Genomic DNA, 20,676 nt, shown 5'->3' with positions numbered 1-20,676 from the left:
ACTTCCCTATCTTCTTCACTCAAAATGTTTTCTAGCTTTGAGGTAAAAAAATGAATATCTTCATCCTTTACCTCTGTAGAGCTGTACAGTCTTGAGTAGAAGGCCTCGGTGCAGGAGAGGATAGCACTCGGCTCTGTTCTCTCTCGTCCCTCCTCATCAACTACACTTTCCATGACAGTCTTGGAGCCTACCACTTTCCTGAAAAAGAAGCGAGTACACTTCTCATTTTCTTCCAAGAACTGCACTCTGCTTCTTAACAGCACTCCTCGACTACTTTCTTCGGCTATCCTCCGGATGTCCTTTTTTAAAAGGGCGATATCCTCGAGCACATCGAAGCCACTGTGCAGCATCGTGTAGAGACGCTGCAGCTGCCTCTGTTTCCTGGCTAGCACTCCTCTCCGTCTGGCAGCAGCCTTCCTTCCCTCAGCCATGAAAAAGGCCTTTGTCCTCACCTTCACCTCCTCCCACCACTCTCCTACTGACCCGTACAGACACTGCAAGGACAGCCACTGTGATAGTTTCTCCTTGTAGCGGGATACTACCCCCTCGTTCTCTAGCAGCTTTGTGTTGAGTTTCCAGAGGCCTGGGCCAAAGACAGTCCCGCCCTGGAGTTCCACTCTACACCCTAAAGCCTGATGATCTGAGAAGAAGACAGGCTGAAGAGTGACCCCAACAACTTTCACTCTCTCTGAGACAAAGCAATAGTCAATTCTGGAGCTGCTATTCCTCCCTGACCATGTATATCCTGCTGTTGTGGGATATATACATCTATATGTGTCTGAGAGTTTAAAGTCTTGAACTAAGTTTTGCAGGGCCAGTGAGCTGGAATCCAATTTTATCGGCGAGCTAGACTGCCTGTCTGTGTGCTCTAAGATACAATTAAAATCCCCTCCCACTATCACGTCTGTGCTGCATAACAATAGGGGGGAGAGTGCCTTGAGTAGCTCCACCCTTCCTCCTACGTCAGTAGGGCAATACACATTGATTAGCCGCAGGTTAACGGTCCCCCATTCCACATCCACACACAGCAACCTGCCATCTATGACCCTCTGAATACTTTTCAATTTGAATGCCCATCCTTTGAAAAGAATGGCCACGCCAGAGGCTCTGTTGTTATTGTCCCCTGACCAAGCAGAAGGCCCTTTATCCCACCTATCTTCAAAACTTTTATACCTCTCTTGATAGGCTAAAGCACACTCCTGCAACATCAACACATCTCCCTCTCTCTGCTGGAGGTAATCAAAGACAGACTGGCATTTAACTCTGTCATTGATACCTCTTGTGTTAAGAGAAATTATGTTAAGAGCCATATTACATAAGAAAGTGGAACCAGTCTTTACAAAACACATTTCTCTTCGGTCTCACCTGTTACCTTTTTCTTTTTCTTTTTCTTCTTACCAATTTCCTGCCAGCCATCCTCTGAATGAGCCTTCATCAGGGTGGCAGCAGTAAAAGCGTTCACAGAGTCCATTTCAAGGAAGGGGGTAGAGGGAGGGGTGGAGAGGTTCCAGCTGTCCCCATCGCCATGCTCTCCTTCCTCCTCGCTCGGGGAGAAAACAGAGTCATTTTTTCTTTTCCTCAAGTCCAGCTCCTGGGAGCACTGAGGGGAAAGGGGTGCAGCCGATGCACCAGTCTCCTCTTCCCCCTCACCCACCAGCTGCTGCAGATCCTCCGTGATGGACTGGATGGAGGAGAGGAGGGCATCTGTAGCACTTGCAGAGTCTGAGAAAAGCAGCTCCGCTGAATCCTGGGTATCCTCGCTGGACCCGCTCCACCGGGGGGCCCCACACTGGCCCTCGTTCTGAGGAGCAGGAGCGGGGGAGGGGTCCTCGCTGTTCTCGGGGGTTTTCAAACCCTCGTGCTTGTCTGGTGCAGTCTGCGGTTGTGGGGGCGTAGTGGATTTCTCTTCCACCAGCCCCGGAGCCGCAGCAGGACTGATCCTGGCTGGAGGCTGAGAGTCTTTGTCCAACAAGGGTTCTTTGTTTGACTTGTTGTTTGCTTTGGATTTTCGGGCCGGTTTGGCTGAAACAAGCACTGCCTCATCCTTTCTCATTTTGAGTTTATTGGCGTAGGCGTGAGGGCAGTTCTTAAAAACGTGTCCTTCCGAGCCACATAAATTGCACTTTGGCAGCATTGAACAGTCAGAGGCTAAATGTCCCTGTTTGCCACAGGTCTTGCAGCATTTCACAGTGCAGGACGATGCCAGGTGTCCCACAGCACCACAGCGCCGACACACCTTTGGTTGTCCCACATAAAACACATAGCCATTGCAGGCGCCCAGCCGGATTGTAGAGGGCAGGTGCCTTAAGCCTCCATTTACGCTGTCCGGTAGCAAGCGAACCTCGAATTTCCTTGCTCCTGTTTTTATACCATCAACATCTCTAACCTCAGTTCCATGGTGGACGGTGCAGTACTGGTTAAGCCAGGTGTGAATGTCCTCCGTCTTTGCCAGTTCCGAGAACATAACAACATGCACCGTTTTCCTCTCTCTCTGTGTCAGAGGCTGCAAGTTGATCTTCTCAAGTGCAGGAACTTTGCCTCTTTTTGCCTCAAACACATCCACGCATTGTTCAAACAGAGGATAGGTAGCAAACACAACCTCAAATGCTTTCTGACCTGGGAGAGCGAAGATGAAATCCAAGTGCCGAGGTTCAAAGCCAAGTTCCTTCTGTAACACTTTTCTGCTGAACTGCATACGATCCATGAAGAGGTCATCCAAGAGCTCAAAACGTACAGCATTCTTACGGGATCCAAAGGTTGCCATTTCAAAAACCGCAAATCGAACACTGCTTCCAACAAAAGAAAAACAATCCAACTACTCCACCTACAGGCTGATCAAGGTATCTCCCCTGCCAGGTAAGTATGAGTTAAACAGGCCCCTGCAAGCGGCCCGCACCCACAGCACAAATCGCGCAGCCTAGGCCACCTCCTCGCCCCGCACGCCACCGCCTCCTGCTGGGCCCACTCTTTCACACACTCACACGCCACACTAACACTCAAAAGTGTGGGCAAAACGAGAAAACGAGCGTGCCGTTTCCTACACATCTGCAGTCGCCGTTGCGCATTCGCAGCATGTCCCGGGATGCAATTCGGCCTCATTTGCATAACTCCAGACCGGCAGATCTCCACGCAAGCTCGCGACGTGCGCCTGCCACACACCGAACAAACCTTTTCAGCAATTTCCAAAAAACGGGCCTGCTCGCCTGCCCACAAGGCTCCGTCTCTTACCTGCTCTCCAGAGCCTGCTGCCTTCTGTGCTTTTCTCTCGGCACCGCTGCAGTGCACACAACTCCTGCAGCGGGAGGGGGGGAGAAAGTTCCCGCGCTCCGCCGCAGGGAAGGCTCGCTCCGTGCGCACACGTCCTTTCGATGCCAGTCCAACAAGTGCTCCGCATTAGCTGCGTCGGGGCTCCGGCGTGTCGCACCTCACCTCACCTCGCCCTGCCCCCTCCTTGAATGTCTGCCGCTGGGCATGCCCCGCTCTCCTCCGCCTTATCTTATCGCGTGGAAGCACCGACAATGGCCACAATGCCGGGGAATGGCACCTGTAAAGTGTTAATTGGGGCACAGGAAAAGCCCGTCTCGTCTCGGGGGGGGCGGCTTCAGAGACAATACAGCAAACACAGCGGGGCGGGGGAAGAAGACGACACCACACATGCGGGTACATTCAGCTCCGGCGGGAACGAGACATTTGTCGGTCTTTTCAAGTGCCGAGAGCCGAGCAATCCTTCACTTGTATCGTTTCTCCCCGGTGACTAGATCTGGCCCTGCGACTCTCGACTGGGCTCACCCCCGGGGCAAACCAGCAGGTGTAAGCCTGGCCGGCACCCGGATGGGATATTCCACCCCGGAAAAGCTCCGGTTGCTGCTGCTCCTGCAAGAGGTGTGACTGGGACCAGTAGGGAGCGCTCACCCTGCGGGCTGTGTGGCTCTCTTACGCCCCAGCCTCCTGATGGCGACACTCTGCTGCACAAACAGAGGTCAAACCGAGGTCCCGACCCTCCTTGGCCATTAGGAAACCCCAGGGCGTCTCTCAAAAAGAGACGCCGGGGGTGTCCCTCTGGTGTTAGTGCTCCCCTTTACCCATCAGTCGGGGTCTCTTCCTAATCCCCGTCTCACCTGTAACAATCAATGACGAGGCCCCCCTGTCCGTGAGATTTAGTACTCGCGCAAGAGACCGGGGGCAGAGCGCGAACGCGGTCCCCCGCCCCCCACAAAGTGCGCGCTCCGGGTTCCCTCTCGGGGCCCTGCAACACAGCGGAAGGGCAGCGAGAAGGAGCCTCTTGCTCTGATGCCGCAAGGCCACAAGAGGGCGGAGGCGCCGCGCGCCCGGCCGACGTGTTGGACCGGTGCGCTTTACGTGCTGAAATAAACACGCGAAAGCCCCGAAATGTTTCCAGAGTGCTGTGCACTGGAGGTTTTTGTCTGGTGAAGACTTGCCTGGTGCTCCTCCGTGCAGATTGTTTGTCCTCCTCCAGTGAGGGACGAGTCAACACAAGGGAGCGCATTCGCCAACATCCAGGCACGCAATGCGATTTGGAAAGCAGCTCCTTTCCAAAGAGTTGCACACGAACGATCCTTCAGTCCCGCTCGGGGGGCACGGAACCCCCGCCACACACAGCTTCAAGTAGCGAGTCAGGCGCCGGGGCTTTCGCTTACGGCCACACCACCCTGAACACGCCCGATCTCGTCTGATCTCGGAAGCTAAGCAGCGTCGGGCCTGGTTAGTACTTGGATGGGAGAATGCCTGGGAATACCAGGTGCTGTAAGCTTTTGCTCTCCCGGCCAGCAGGGGTCGCCGTTGGTGCCGTAGGCTTTGGGAGGAAAACCTGCAGGATGGAAAGGTGATCTATAGCCTCATCTCTAGAGATGTTTTGTTGCTGTGGCATGTGTGGGACCCATATTCAAAAAAAAAAACCCGTCTGTAAAACGAATATCGAAGCTGCCTCTAAATCTGCAAATGAAGATGAGTCGATAAACCACTCGTTTTTCGTATAACTAGACATATATTCATTTGTTACCGATTTCATTCATTGAGCACGGATACAATAGAGGTACAGCCATTCACTGTTTGACATGTCTGCACTGGTACAGAACCGAGCAATCAGAAAACGGGTGAAACTGTCTTTAGACTCAGCATACAGTACCGAGGCCCCCCATGACCAAATAAAGGCTAACCTCGATAATCAGCCTAAAGAACGCAGACTACAGCAAAACGCCTGACTTTGAAAAGGGAATGAACGTCCGGAAGGAGTAGTGGAACTAGCTTGAGATGCTTCTCCGGACCCCTAACTAAAAGCCAGCGAGAACCAGCAGCGGCGTCCACTCCTGTCGAACCGGGATCCTTCCGCAGCCACGCAGCTCGTGGTGTCCTAACCCTCCCGTATCTGATTTTGGACCAAGCACATCAGGGGAGAGCGCGAACGCAGTCCCCCACTACCAGAAATTATGCAGTCGAGATTCCCACATTTGGGGAATTCGCAGGGGTCAGCACAGCCGGAGTGCAATGGCCGAGCCTCGCCCTGGGTGAACCGATTTCGATTTTTAAGAACTTTATTTTCTTTTCACAAAAAAATACAGGACATCACAAATCAGAAAGCTTTACATTCATATACATACTTAAAACAGTATATATGATCACATCTCATTACATTTTGACATGGTAACAGTTACATAGCAACAATTTTCTTTTTTTCTGGTGCAAATCACATTCTTTTCTTAAACTTGATAATGTTTTTCACAGTTTCTTGAGATATTGACCTATGCTCTCTATTTCCCACAGATTTTCTGCTTCCTCCCTCCCTTCTCTCCACAGATCTCTGAGGTAATAGTTCTCTCGGGTGATGAACAGGGCCAGGCTACCTGCTGCCTTGACTGGGATCTCGATGCCTTTGAACAGCCCCATGTTCCTCACTCTCCACAGGGCAACTTTCCCACTGTTCACCACGGCCCAGATCCTGTCAAACACGTCAGGAGGAAGTTTGACAGGAGAGATGCCGTATATGACGAAAGCAGCGGTCAGGGTAAATTGGGGCGAGAGAGCCAGCAACCAATCTTCAAACTGTGCCCAGAAGGCCTTAGCAAAAAAGCAGGACCACAGGAGATGGGATACAGTCTCCTCCTCGCCGCAGCCCACCCTAACGCAGCGAGGGCTGGGGGTGAGGCCCCTACGGTACAAGAAAGTTCGTACCGGTAAGCACTGGTGGACGACACTCCAGGCTAAATCTCTGTGAATGTTGCACAGAAACTTAGAGGATGTGTGTTTCCACACCTTCCTTGTTTGGGCTGATGTTAAAATGCCCACATGGGTCTGCCTATTGTTCTGGGGTGCAACGAAATCTTCCAGTTTTTGGACGCTGACATCTCGGAGGGGAATATGGCCAATTGGGTGAGATCTTAGAAAACTTTTAACTGTCCCATAAATTGAAGGGCATGTGTCAGAGAGTGGGACGTCCAGCTTGGGTCTGACACCCCACACTCTGAACACCTCCCTACCTACCCAGAGCCTGGAAAAATAAGTCCAGGTACACGCTGCAGGTGCTGTTGCAAAGCCTCTCAGCACAGAGGCCAGGAAAATGCACAGCAGCTTCGTAGCAATATCTGGGACAGACTTCCCCCCTGAGGGTAGCGGCCTGTACATTATTTCCCTTCTGAGTCTTTCCTGCTTCCCACCCCATAGAAATTGAAACATCAATCTCCTCATCACCGCCGCAACACGGTGTGGGATTGGGAAGGTAGAAGCCAGAAAATTCAAGACAGGCAAGAGCTCGGCTTTGATGACCAGCACCTTCCCTGTCATGGTGAGGTCTCGGTCCTTCCATTGCATCAGTTTTTTGTTTAAGATTGGCAATTTGTTCTGCCAATTTACTGTTCCCATCTCTTCTCCAAAATACACCCCCAGGACCTTAATTCTCTTCTCTTGCAGCCTGAGATCATGTCCTTCTTTTGGCTCCCTCCAGTTCTGATAAAAAATCTCACTCTTAGATTTGTTAATTTTTGCGGAGGAAGCCAAAGAGAAACGATCACAGCACTGCAGAGCTCTGCTAATTGAGGCATTGTCAGAGAGGAGCAGGGTGACGTCATCCATGTATAGAGATGTCTTTACCTCTCCTCCCCCACTTCCAGGCACTGGTATCCCATTAATGGCCTGATCCTGGCGCAAGGCACAGGCTAAGGGCTCCATAGCCAAAACGCATAACAAGGGGGATAATGGGCAGCCCTGCCTCACCCCTGAACAGACTTCAAAGGGGCGTGATCTATTGCCATTAACCATGACTCTGCTGTTGCTACCTGTGTACAGCAGGTTAATCCACTTTCTCATGATGGGGCCAAACTTCATGTGCTCAAGTCCCGATGTTAAGTACTGCCGGTTTAGGTGGTCAAAGGCCTTTTCTAGGTCTACACCTAAAATGCAAAGAGGGAGGGAGCGATCCTCAGAGTACAGACAGACATCCCTCAACAAGGCCAGGTTGTCGCTCATCAGGCGTCCTGCTATCCCACAAGTCTGTTCTTTCCCTACCAGTGAGGCCACTACATTTTGTAGGTGCAGGAAAAGGGCTTTGGACAGGATCTTAGTGTCCACGCCTAACAGGCTGAGGGGTCTCCAGTTCTTTATGTCATTTTTTGCTCCTTTCTTAAACAAGAGAGAGATAGTGCCTTCTCTTAAGGAGTCAGGCAGCAATTCTGTCTTATATCTTTCCTCGAATAGGACCAGTAGCGGATCCTGAAGCAGATCCCAAAAGGTGCAATAAAATTCTTTAGGGAGCCCGTCAGCACCTGGAGTTTTCCCCTTCTGTAAGCTCTCCATAGCCTGTCTCAGCTCTTCTACTGTCAAATCCCTCTCAAGTACTTCCCTATCTTCTTCACTCAAAACGTTTTCTAGCTTTGAGGTAAAAAAATGAATTTCTTCATCCTTTACCTCTGTAGAGCTGTACAGTCTTGAGTAGAAGGCCTTGGTGCAGGAGAGGATAGCACTCGGCTCTGTTCTCTCTCGTCCCTCCTCATCAACTACACTTTCCATGACAGACTTGGAGCCTACCACTTTCCTGAAAAAGAAGCGAGTACACTTCTCATTTTCTTCCAAGAACTGCACTCTGCCTCTTAACAGCACTCCTCGACTACTTTCTTCGGCTATGCTCCGGATGTCCTTTTTTAAAAGGGTGATATCCTCGAGCACATCGAAGCCACTGTGCAGCATCGTGTAGAGACGCTGCAGCTGCCTCTGTTTCCTGGCTAGCACTCCTCTCCGTCTGGCAGCAGCCTTCCTTCCCTCAGCCATGAAAAAGGTCTTTGTCCTCATCTTCACCTCCTCCCACCACTCTCCTACTGACCCGTACAGACACTGCAAGGACAGCCACTGTGATAGTTTCTCCTTGTAGCGGGATACTACCCCCTCGTTCTCTAGCAGCTTTGTGTTGAGTTTCCAGAGGCCTGGGCCAAAGACAGTCCCGCCCTGGAGTTCCACTCTACACCCTAAAGCCTGATGATCTGAGAAGAAGACAGGCTGAAGAGTGACCCCAACAACTTTCACTCTCTCTGAGACAAAGCAATAGTCAATTCTGGAGCTGCTATTCCTCCCTGACCATGCATATCCTGCTGTTGTGGGATATATACATCTATATGTGTCTGAGAGTTTAAAGTCTTGAACTAAGTTTTGCAGGGCCAGTGAGCTGGAATCCAATTTTATCGGAGAGCTAGACTGCCTGTCTGTGTGCTCTAAGATACAATTAAAATCCCCTCCCACTATCACGTCTGTGCTACTTAACAATAGGGGAGAGAGTGCCTTGAGTAGCTCCACCCTTCCTCCCACGTCAGTAGGAAAATACACATTGATTAGCCGCAGGTTAACAGTCCCCCATTCCACATCCACACACAGCAACCTGCCATCTATGACCCTCTGAATACTTTTCAATTTGAAAGCCCATCCTTTGAAAAGAATGGCCACGCCAGAGGCTCTGTTGTTATTGTCCCCTGACCAAACAGAAGGCCCTTTATCCCACCTATCTTCAAAGCTTTTATACCTCTCTTGATAGGCTAAAGCACACTCCTGCAACATCAACACATCTCCCTCTCTCTGCTGGAGGTAATCAAAGACACACTGACATTTAACTCCGTCATTGATACCTCTGGTGTTAAGAGAAATTATGTTTAGAGCCATATTACATAAGAAAGTGGAACCAGTCTTTACAAAACACATTTCTCTTCGGTCTCACCTGTTACCTTCTTCTTTTTCTTTTTCTTCTTACCAATTTCCTGCCAGCCATCCTCTGAATGAGCCTTCATCAGGGTGGCAGCAGTAAAAGCGTTCACGGAGTCCATTTCAAGGAAGGGGGTAGAGGGAGGGGTGGAGGGGTTCCAGCTGTCCCCATCGCCATTCTCTCCTTCCTCCTCGCTCGGGGAGAAAACAGAGTCATTTTTCCTTTTCCTCAAGTCCAGCTCCTGGGAGCACTGAGGGGAAAGGGGTGCAGCCGATGCACCAGTCTCCTCTTCCCCCTCACCCACCAGCTGTTGCAGATCCTCCGTGATGGACTGGATGGAGGAGAGGAGGGCATCTGTAGCACTTGCAGAGTCTGAGAAAAGCAGCTCCGCTGAATCCTGGGTATCGTCGCTGGACCCGCTCCACCGGGGGGCCCCACACTGGCCCTCGTTCTGAGGAGCAGGAGTGGGGGAGGGGTCCTCGCTGTTCTCGGGGGTTTTCAAACCCTCGTGCTTGTCTGGTGCAGTCTGCGGTTGTGGGAGCGTAGTGGATTTCTCTTCCACCGGCCCCGGAGCCACAGCAGGACTGATCCTGGCTGGAGGCTGAGACTCTTTGTCCAACAAGGGTTCTTTGTTTGACTTGTTGTTTGCTTTGGCTTTTCGGGCCGGTTTGGCTGAAACAAACACTGCCTCATCCTTTCTCATTTTGAGTTTATTGGCGTAGGCGTGAGGGCAGTTCTTAAAAACGTGTCCTTCCGAGCCACATAAATTGCACTTTGGCAGCATTGAACAGTCAGAGGCTAAATGTCCCTGTTTGCCACAGGTCTTGCAGCATTTCACAGTGCAGGAAGATGCCAGGTGTCCCACAGCACCACAGCGCCGACACACCTTTGGTTGTCCCACATAAAAAACATAGCCATTGCAGGCGCCCAGCCGGATTGTAGAGGGCAGGTGCCTTAAGCCTCCATTTACATTGTCCGGTAGTAAGCGAACCTCGAATTTCCTTGCTCCTGTTTTTATACCGTCAACATCTCTAACCTCAGTTCCATGGTGGACGGTGCAGTACTGGTTAAGCCAGGTGTGAATGTCCTCCGTCTTTGCCAGTTCCGAGAACATAACAACATGCACCGTTTTCCTCTCTCTCTGTGTCAGAGGCTGCAAGTTGATCTTCTCAAGTGCAGGAACTTTCCCTCTTTTTGCCTCAAACACATCCACGCATTGTTCAAACAGAGGATAGGTACCAAATACAACCTCAAATGCTTTCTGACCTGGGAGAGCAAAGATGAAATCCAAGTGCCGAGGTTCAAAGCCAAGTTCCTTCTGTAACACTTTTCTGCTGAACTGCATACGATCCATGAACAGGTCATCCAAAAGCTCAAAACGTACAGCATTCTTGCGGGATCCAAAGGTTGCCATCTCAAACTGCAAAACAAACACTGCTTCCACAAAACAAGAAAACAATCCAACTACTCCAACTACAGGCTGATCAAGGTATCTCCCCTGCCAGGTAAGCCGAGAGCCGCAGGCGATGAGCCCGGAGCTGAACGGGCCCCACTGGCTCGTTTGTAAGGCCAGGTGCATTGCCAACCACGACCGGCAGGGCAGAGGCCTTGAAGGCAGCCTGGGCTCCTGCAGCTGTCCAGCCACGCACTCTGGTTTCTCTTCATCTCGTACAAATCTTTTGCCTTTTACTAAAGATTTCCATGAAGAGGAGCATGAATGAGTTCCATACAATTTTTGTGCTTTCCTGCCTTCGGGTGGGGCGCAGCTGGGCTGGTCAAAGAGAGAAAACAAAACCGTTCACAATCACTCTTATTACTGCGACTGTGGCCGTCTGCTCTGCGAGTCCTCGGTCTCCGCCTGTCTGATTGGTGCTCTTTTCTTTGGGGGGCGGGAAGTGTCCGGCCGCAAATATGAAGCGTTACAGCAACGACATGCCATGAGACGATTGATAACGATTTCCATAGGATCCACGCGGTTGCCTGGCAACCGTCAGCTTTGCGCAGTGGCAGTATCGTAGCCTGTGAGGTTTAGCCGATGTGCGATTATTGCTAGTTGAAAACTTTTCCCAATACCCCGCTTCCGCCGGTTTGCAATACAATCGGCGAAAGCAATTCTTGACAGTCTCGTCAGAGACTGAGCAAGGTGTTTAAAGACAGATTTTGTCATGGTAACATCATGGTAGAAAGAAACAAGCTTGTTACGTCTCAACAGAAACACTCTTTAGCTCTTTCAGCGTTATGCAGAGAACAGCGTCTGTCGAGATCACTTTTGAGTCAGCGCGAAACGCCGTGTGCTGTCAGTTTGATTTCATATTGCTCGTAGCGGCGCCCGGCTTTTGTCTGTCAAACGTTAGGTTGCCCTTCTTCATGCTGCATCGTCGGCATGAGTGGAGCTTTTTAAACGTCTGTACTTACTGCGCCTCATAAGAAAACGTTTGTCCCCGTTCAAAACAGATTGTGCGATGTCCTGCAGCGTTCGCAAAGCAAACCTTTGACAGTTTGAAAGAGGAATTTATTCTGCTTCCTGTGCGTGCAGTAGTTACAAAGTTGAACGTCTTTACACGATCTGCCGCAGATCTTACAAACGAGCCAGTGGGGCCCGTTCAGCTCGGGGCTCATCGCCTGCGGCTCACGGCTTGCGAGCGTGCCCAATCCGTGCGATAACTCGGAAAACACCCGGCCACACTGTGCCGGAAACGACGCACTCTGGGAAGCCACTATGCAAAGCGAGGTCCCAAGATCCCCTGCGGCCGGACACTTCCCACCCCCCAAAGAAAAGAGCGCCAATCAGACGGCCGGAGACCGAGGACTCGCGGAGCAGACTGCCACAATCGCCATAACAAGACCGATTGCGAGCGTTTTTGTTTTCTCTCTTTGACCAGCCAGGCTGCGCCCCACCCGAAGGCAGGGAAGCACAAAAATTGCATGGAACTCATTCATGCTCCTCTCCACGGAAATCTTTAGTAAAAGGCGAAAGATTTGTACGAGATGAAGAGAAACCAGAGTGCGTGGCTGCACAGCTGCAGGAGCCCAGTCCGCCTTCAAAGCCTCTGCGCTGCCGGTCATGGTTGGCAATACACCTGGCCTTACAAACGAGCCAGTGGGGCCCGTTCAGCTCCGGGCTCATCGCCTGCGGCTCTCAGCTTGCGGCCGTGCCCAATCCGTGCGATAAGTCGGAAAACACCCAGCCACACTGTGCCGGAAACGACGCACTCTGGGAAGCCGCTATGCAAAGCGAGGTCCCAAGATCCCCTGCGGCCGGACACTTCCCGCCCCCCAAAGAAAAGAGCGCCAATCAGACAGCCGGAGACCGAGGACTCGCGGAGCAGACGGCCACAATTGCCATAACAAGAGTGATTGCGAACGTTTTTGTTTTCTCTCTTTGACCAGCCAGGCTGCGCCCCACCCGAAGGCAGGGAAGCACAAAAATTGCATGGAACTTATTCATGCTCCTCTCCACGGAAATCTTTAATAAAAGGCGAAAGATTTGTACGAGATGAAGAGAAACCAGAGTGCGTGGCTGCACAGCTGCAGGAGCCCAGACCGCCTTCAAAGCCTCTGCGCTGCCGGTCGTGGTTGGCAATGCACCTGGCCTTACAAACTAGCCAGTGGGGCCCGTTCAGCCCCGGGCTCATCGCCTGCGGCTCTCGGCTTGTGGGCGTGCCCAATCCGTGCGATAACTCGGAAAACACCCGGCCACACTGTGTCGGAAACAACGCACTGTAAGGCACCTTGAAGCGTGCACCCCCAACATTCTTCTTTGCACATCTGTGAAAGGTAAACTCTTGAGCAAACTCTGAACCAGCTCTAAGGAAACTAATCCGATTAGACGTTACTTTGACTCATCCTTTAAGGGACCCTTGATAATTGGAGAAATCAATGATTTCGAATGAATTCTGTATGCGTCAAAAGACAGCTATACACAGAAAACATGCAGGACACTGCTCATGATGTTTCCCGAGCCGAAACACAGTGCGTTTTTCCAAGCCATCTGACAAAGCCCGCCCACTGAAAACTGCAGCAGATCGTGTAAAGACGTTCAACTTTGTAACTACTGCACGCACAGGAAGCAGAATAAATTCCTCTTTTCAAACTGTCAAAGGTTTGCTTTGCGAACGCTGCAGGACATCGCAAAATCTCTTTTGAACGGGGACAAACGATTTCTTATGGGGCGCAGTAAGTACAGACGTTTAAAAAGCTCCACTCATGCCGACGATGCAGCATGAAGAAGCGCAACCTAACGTTTGACAGACAAAAGCCGGGCACCGCTACGAGCAATATGAAATCAAACTGACAGCACACGGCGTTTCGCGCTGACTCAAAAGTGATCTCGACAGACGCTGTTCTCTGCATAACACTGAAAGAGCTAAAGAGCGTTTCTGTTGAGACGTAACCCAGTGGGCAAAAGACGTATAATATACGTCTATTAAACGCATACCTTAGACGTCTAAATGTGGTCTGCAATTCGTCTAGAATGAAATTCTAATATACGTCTATTGTTATACGTCAATTATACGTCTATGATTAGATGTTCATTATACGTAAATGGTTGGAGTTCTATTATTCGGATAAATTTAGAGGACTATTATACATATATGGTAGGAGTTCCGGATAACTTTAGAGGACTATTCTACGTATATGGTTGGAGGTCTATTATACGGATAACTTTAGAGGTCTATTATACGTATATGGTTAGAGGTCTATTATACGGATAACTTTAGAGGTCTATTATACGTATATGGGTAGAGGTCTATTATACATCAAAGTTAGGTTTTACAGGTGTAGAAACTAGTAAATCAACCCAATGATTTGGTTTAGAAATTTATTCTGAAAATACACATTCACACCTGAAAAATATGTATTTCAAATTATACATTGTATACAATCAATCAACAATCAACATATGGGCAATAATCATAAAAAACACAACTAGTCTTAAACTTCAGCTACAAATTCTGGTAATATGGCAATATACAGTATAGTAACGGCAAACACAAACTAATTACATTAACACACTAACTCAAAACCACATTTTGATTCAAATATACATTTTAAAATGTACAACTTCTATATTTCCAAGAAAAAAAATATTACAATGGAAGTTAAGACGATTTTTGTCCACTATTTGCAAACCCTGTGTAATTGTCCTAACAGTTAGAACCAAAAACCTAGTATTTTCAGTGTCCAGATCTCCTGGCCCCCTGCCTTGCATATGCATTCTTCAAGTAACACATTGCGTGCTCCTTTATTTCTTTTTCTGCTGATTTAGGGCGGGACTTCAGCACCGCAGCTAGGAGAAAATTATATAATATTACTTCCCAAATTAATGATGATTAATATCTTCTTTAGTATAATCTAAAAAATGAACGGTTTACTAAGCTCAAAGCTGAAATAAATGTATAAAATTTGGCTTGCATCATAGAAGTTGAGCAATAAAGTCTGTCCTAATTAAAGAGTACCCAAAGTTTGAAAGTACAACATAGAATAAGAATAGAGAAACGGCAAAACGATTTAGTGTCATCTTCCCCATTCACACCATTCCCCATTTCGAATGAATTCTGTATGCGTTAAAAGACAGCTATACACAGAAAACATGCAGGACACTGCTCACGATGTTTGCCGAGCCGAAACACAGTGCGTTTTTCCAAGCCATTTGACAACGCCCGCCCACTGAAAACTGCAGCAGATCGTGTAAAGACGTTCAACTTTGTAACTACTGCACGCACAGGAAGCAGAATAAATTCCTCTTTTCAAACTGTCAAAGGTTTGCTTTGCGAACGCTGCAGGACATCGCACAACCTCTTTTGAACGGGGACAAACGATTTCTTATGGGGCGCAGTAAGTACAGACGTTTAAAAAGCTCCACTATTTTTATGTGCCATTTTTTGCTTATTCACTTACTATTTTAATCAAAATAATATTAAGAAAGATCTGTATGTATTCAGATAGTATTATTATTGTTCATACTTACTCGTCAAAAGAGGATTGCTGAGATATTTGCGGATATACTTCTACGTTTGAAAAACGTGTCCAAAATGGTGACCAACGAATACTAGCAATGCATTGTGGTATATAACCGGAAAATATGCTGGGTTCGATATTTTCTCAACGTATGCGTTTATTAATGTTGTCGATATTATGGTTGAAATTTAACATTGATAATACATCGCGGCTATGTGCCCCCTGCTATGAGCTGATGTGCAATTTTAACGCATGCAGTTAGTAAGGATCGGTCACTGTTGTATGGTATTATATACAGTATAATGACATTATGGAATAGGATGGGGACAGGCCTGGCATCACGGGGGGAGGGAGGAATGTCGCCCCTTCAGTTTTGGGCAAAAAGATGTACCTAACTTACCTAGGAGTATACGGCACTCTGCACAGTGTACGAAGTAATTTTCGCAGTAATTAATTTATTATATTTACTATATTTATTATACACGTGTAAATTAATTACTGCGAAAATAATTTACTTCGTACACTGTGCAGAGTGCCGTATACTCCTAGTTGCGGCACACACGATACATACAGTAAAAAGCCTCAGGCACTGTGTTAGATGTGTTTTCGACGTTATATATGCGTTTATTAATGTCGTCGATTTTACGGTTGCAATTCGACTTTGATTATACGTCGAGGCGACGTATATATACGTATAGCCGTATTTTCGCCGTGAATATACGTATATTCGACGAATCAGTGCCCACTGGGTAAACTCTTCAGCAAACTCTGAACCAGCTCTAAGGAAACTAATCCGATTAGACGTTACTTTGACTCATCTTTTTACGCTAGGGTTAGGGTTAGCATTCCCACACTACTTAGACACTTTGTTTACGCTCAGTGCTTGATTTTCGGAACTTCAGGATGAGTGGGAATTTTCTCCTATCTGTCAATTCTGTTTTGTTTTGGAGACTCTTGGCTGCCTATGTTGTACAGTGCAGCGTGAAGGAAACATTTTCCAAAACTGTCAGCTCAAAAGTTGTAAGAAAACCTCTCCAGCTGCTTTAACTCTCTTCATTTTTGTCATTTAATGTGACACTCGATGTATAACTGGAGCCTCACATATGCAAATGGTGAGGCTCCAGTTCGACACCCAGTTCAATACCACTTTACAGTAAATGACAAAAGCATGGCAGACTGTGCCGGACCGGCAGATTACTTCCGCTTATTTTTACCACATTAAACAATGGAAATCCAACCACTTGCATTTGTGACACTTGATTTTGGCTGCACCTAAGACACTCTTAAATCTTCAAACACATTTCTCTTCTCCCGCAACACTCTTGTCTGTCGGCGCTATGTGGCAGCGTTGCATGACAACCCATCTCACCACGGAAAGGAACCTAACAGCTTTGGTAAGAGAGGAGAAAAGGACCTGGCCCGTACGCGGCTCAAACCCGCAACCTTGGCGTTACTAGCACCACCATCTAACCAACTGAGCTAACCGACCTCACAACAGTGGTCCTCTCTGTGCTGCAAAAAATCAAGCTCAGGGAATTTCTTTTGTCCTTTGAATAGAAAGCCGTGTAATTCAGTGTACGGGCTTTCTCGTGCAGTTTCATAGTTCTTGTAACCCAAATCCTACACTGGCCTGAAGTGCCCCCCCATTTCACAGCATTTTTCAGCTGATTTAAAATGTACCTAAAGGAGAAGCATTATTGAAGACCATCAATTACCAAGAGCTTTTGTCAAAGGTTTTGGTGGTCATTTTTAATGACCACAGAGCACTATGACCTCGGTTTTACATCTCATCCAAAAGACAGCGCCCTTTTTCCAACACAGCTTCTCCGTCACTATATTGGGACATTGGGACCCGTACAGACCTCAGAGTGAGCGCCCATTAACACCACTTCCAGCTGGAAGCTTTGTTTTTCCCTGTAGCTCACCCTCATCCTGGTACTGACCTGGCTCACACCTGCTTAGCTTCAGTGGGTTTTCAGTTGCGAGTTGCAAAAGTTGGGATACAAGTGTAGCGGCAATGCTTGTTAATAAGACAGAATTAAGCGTTGGTATGCTGTCCTAAATGAAGCCCCATCTCACCGGTGCAGCCACAGAGAAAGTATTCATGCAGACTGATTTAAGTTGTTTTCTTTTGATAGGGAACAGCTCCCAGACAGGGATGCACTTAGCTAAGCCTGGCTATCATGATCAATGGTCATCCATTGGCGCCTATCTGTCTAGGGAGTGCTGAATGGACATCTGGACTGCATTCTTAAGTGTCAAGAGTAAGTGACTTATATCTCACCTTGACCAACCAATCAGGGACTGGCAGGGCGTGGTAATACCACGTGGGTCTCCAATGCCCGCCAAACTCTCAACCAATCAGCACACATCTGTGTCTTGGTCAAAAAGGGAGCGCAAGCTCAGATCGGGGCTCTCCTTGGCCATTTTCGCGCATCCTCAGAGACAATCACGTGACAACTGCTGTTGTCTGCATAGGGACTTGGACTTTGTTCTAAGCGCGAGGCCAAGCATCCCGTACGTACTCAGAATTCTACTAACGTGAATGCTCCGTTTGATCAACGGCAGCCTACAGTTGGACCCTCGTCGACAACCTGAATAGCTTATTCAGAAGCAGCGCTGGACCGGGAACGAACCAGTTTCTTCCCAGGCAAAAGAGTGACTTGTGAGGACTCGCGGTCACACTCTGTGCATAGAGACTTTCTACTAGCCAGCCGGACTGCTGGTAGATCCCCTCGGAGCAACGACTGCCCTGCGCGCCGCAGTCAGATTCCTCCGCCCGTCCTACTCCGAGCTGCACCTTGACTGGTTGGCTGGTAGCCAGAGGACGCCGACACAACGCCCATTGGACAACCGCTGGAACAGAGGCTGCAACAGAGCTTGTCAGCTGGTTTGGTGTTCGTGCCGGGAAATTCCAAATCCATACACAGTGGATAAGTTAACCCCATGTTCTACATTGCGTCTCGAGAATTCAATTGTACCTCAACACAAGTTGTTATCAATTTAATTCATGAGTAATGTATTTACTTCCGAGTTTAGAGTAACAATGGGTAATAACACTGATTAGCGATTTGGTAACCGAACGATATATATTGACATATATTCTCTGTTGTGTATCTCTTTGTGTTTGCATCTCTTCGAGATTATATATCTTGTATATTGATAACCCTCACAGTAAGGTCTGCCGCTCGTATCCAGGCAGACTAGTATATGTTTGGTGCACAATTTATATTAATAAATGTATCTCGTGTATTGAACCCGTGTGTGTGCGTTGTTAGTTGTTCTGGCGATTGATTTTCTAAAAGCCCCAACGAACAACCTCGTGATTACTGCTACAATTAATAAGTGTCTCAGTAAACCCATCAAACCACTACATTTAATGGCGTCCCTGGGTGGGCGAGTTTAGAATGAAATGAGACTCAATCGCACAGAATAACTGATGTTGCTGTGAGTTCAAGTTCAGCACAGCACCGTGGCTTTTATACGCGAATACCGGGTGTGCTGATAACTGCGTAAAGAAATCCCCCTGTTTTCTAGCGTTTAGTGTAACGTGTGCTGATTGGAAATCCATCTGCTCGGGTGTTTAGATTCCATACTGTATTTTGGTAAAAGGAAAAAAAGTAATACTCTTAAAGTTTCTCTGACGTAATGACAATGGCTGCTAAAATGTCTGAAGTGGAGTCGCTTATAAGTACTATTTCTAGCGACGACAATCCTGGTTACTGGAGCGGTATCGAAAAGTTGAACTTTGATGATATTGAGAAGCTGCAAGTAGATTTAGTAGCTAAGGTAGCGAACCAGCTTAACACAGGAGGGTCTGTGAACGCAGTTCAGGTCCTATCTAGTTTCGCCTTAAATCTAGCTAAACAGCTGGAACTGTCTTTGTCCGAGCTGACAAAGTTTCAAACGCTTCAGGGAAAGCTAGAAAGATATAAGGCGGAGCGAGTTGAGTTGTTGGATATAATCAGAGAAAAGAGAGTGAAAAGTGAGGAAAGTGAAGACAGACTCAGGGAAGTTTTAGGTAAATTAGATGACCTGTCTGCTAGAGAAACTGCGGCTGAGGTAGCTAGGAGAGACCTAGAAGCGAGCTTGAAAGAAAAAGAAAAAGAAATTGAGAGTTTAAATGAGCTCAGCCAGGAAAGGCAAAAGGAGTTAGATGCTGCTGTACTGGAAGCAAAACAGGCTAGATCCCACTTACATGCCAGCCCACCTAGCAGCCCGGAGCACTCACCCAGGAGGTTTCTCCCGGCCAGGGTCTGTGGTCGGATCGGCATGGGGGAGATCGCCGAGTCCTGCGCGAGACGCAAGGGCGATTCAATTCAGGCATAGACCCCCTGCTCCTGATCACGGCCGTCTCCCTGCCCACGGAGAAACTGTAAAAATTAACCTCCACTCCCTGAGGCAGTTAGCCAAAGATGTAGAAAGGTTTGACCCGACAGTGTCAGGGAATAATGTGGAGACCTACATTGATGAGCTGAGATATACTTTGCAGTTTATGCCCGAAGCGTCCGAACAGGAAAAGGCTATGTTAGTAAGGAAAACTACCAGCCGAGCGGTCCACGAGTGGATGTCTAGACAAGGACCTGAGGTCTGTAATAGCTTTGAGGAGCTGTGTCAGGCAATGATCGGAGAATTTTCGGCTTTTATAGATCCCATATCTGCCGTGGCCACAGCGCACCATATTAAGCACGAAAAAGCTGAAGCCCCTCGCGACTATTACCCCTATTATATAATATTTTACTATTATATAACTTGTAAAATATTACCCCCGGTCCATTCTCTTCCAAAAGTGAGAAACACCTGTTTTCTACATTTTGTCTGTTTTAAAACCATATCTCTTTAAACCAAACCAAGAGTTTGTCTTTTGCACTGATATTCTGATTCATTTCAATTTCAAAGAAAAAAAAAACATTATCTTCCAAAGCATCATAAAATTGTCCATTCTTCCAGACTCTACTTCTCTCTTGTAGTAGTACAGCAGACCTTTCCAGGTGAGCAGATCACAGAGTCCGAAATATGCTTCCTCCATCAAGCAAAGTACCTGAACATGACTCGGTCTTCATAAAAGCGCCCCTGTAATAAAGAAATTAAATCCAAAATCAAGAGGGCAGTTGCCTACTGAAGTTCAAGAAGTCATCAATTTTAACCTAGCAACACATTCAAGGCTGCATCTATACAAGTACGATTCTAGAAATGCTCACCAGATTACGTTTTAAGAAAGAACTGCGCCTCAGGTTCCGCCGAGATCTTAACTCGGATGGCAGGATTCAGAGTCCGGAGTGCGGACTGATGGCGCACGGAGGGTCCACATACTGTGGATCCTTCAGTTTTCTTCCACGTGTTTAAACCGCCAGCGTGTGGCTCTCCTGTCCCCGTGACCTCATTGCTCTGCTCTCGCCTCTGTGCAGCCGAGCCCGACTCATGGTAAAGTGGAAAAAAATATGCCCTCAACGTGGGATTTACTCTGGATCGAGGATAGATGTCACCTTTTTATCGTTGAACAGGATGTATGTGATGTG

The 20,676-nt window shown here is 48.2% G+C and overlaps 6 non-coding genes across 6 annotated transcripts; 3 read left to right on the top strand and 3 right to left on the bottom strand.

The window, feature by feature from the left end:
- Positions 1-4,652: 4,652 nt before the first annotated feature.
- LOC138228436 (5S ribosomal RNA) lies at positions 4,653-4,771 on the top strand. The gene has a single exon (XR_011185513.1). It is a non-coding gene; the product is annotated as a 5S ribosomal RNA (ribosomal RNA).
- A 636-nt stretch (positions 4,772-5,407) lies between these two features.
- On the bottom strand, positions 5,408-5,577 carry LOC138228130 (U1 spliceosomal RNA). The gene has a single exon (XR_011185224.1). It is a non-coding gene; the product is annotated as a U1 spliceosomal RNA (small nuclear RNA).
- Positions 5,578-10,841: 5,264 nt separating this feature from the next.
- On the top strand, positions 10,842-10,958 carry LOC138228365 (U5 spliceosomal RNA). Its single transcript, XR_011185445.1, has one exon. It is a non-coding gene; the product is annotated as a U5 spliceosomal RNA (small nuclear RNA).
- A 230-nt stretch (positions 10,959-11,188) lies between these two features.
- Positions 11,189-11,330, top strand: LOC138228273 (U4 spliceosomal RNA). Its single transcript, XR_011185359.1, has one exon. It is a non-coding gene; the product is annotated as a U4 spliceosomal RNA (small nuclear RNA).
- A 757-nt stretch (positions 11,331-12,087) lies between these two features.
- Positions 12,088-12,204, bottom strand: LOC138228309 (U5 spliceosomal RNA). Its single transcript, XR_011185389.1, has one exon. It is a non-coding gene; the product is annotated as a U5 spliceosomal RNA (small nuclear RNA).
- Positions 12,205-12,595: 391 nt separating this feature from the next.
- LOC138228407 (U5 spliceosomal RNA) lies at positions 12,596-12,712 on the bottom strand. Its single transcript, XR_011185487.1, has one exon. It is a non-coding gene; the product is annotated as a U5 spliceosomal RNA (small nuclear RNA).
- Positions 12,713-20,676: the final 7,964 nt, after the last annotated feature.

Source organism: Lepisosteus oculatus, unplaced genomic scaffold, assembly GCF_040954835.1.
Source record: "Lepisosteus oculatus isolate fLepOcu1 unplaced genomic scaffold, fLepOcu1.hap2 HAP2_SCAFFOLD_40, whole genome shotgun sequence".
NCBI lineage: Eukaryota > Metazoa > Chordata > Actinopteri > Semionotiformes > Lepisosteidae > Lepisosteus > Lepisosteus oculatus.
This window is presented reverse-complemented; position numbering and strand designations above follow the sequence as displayed.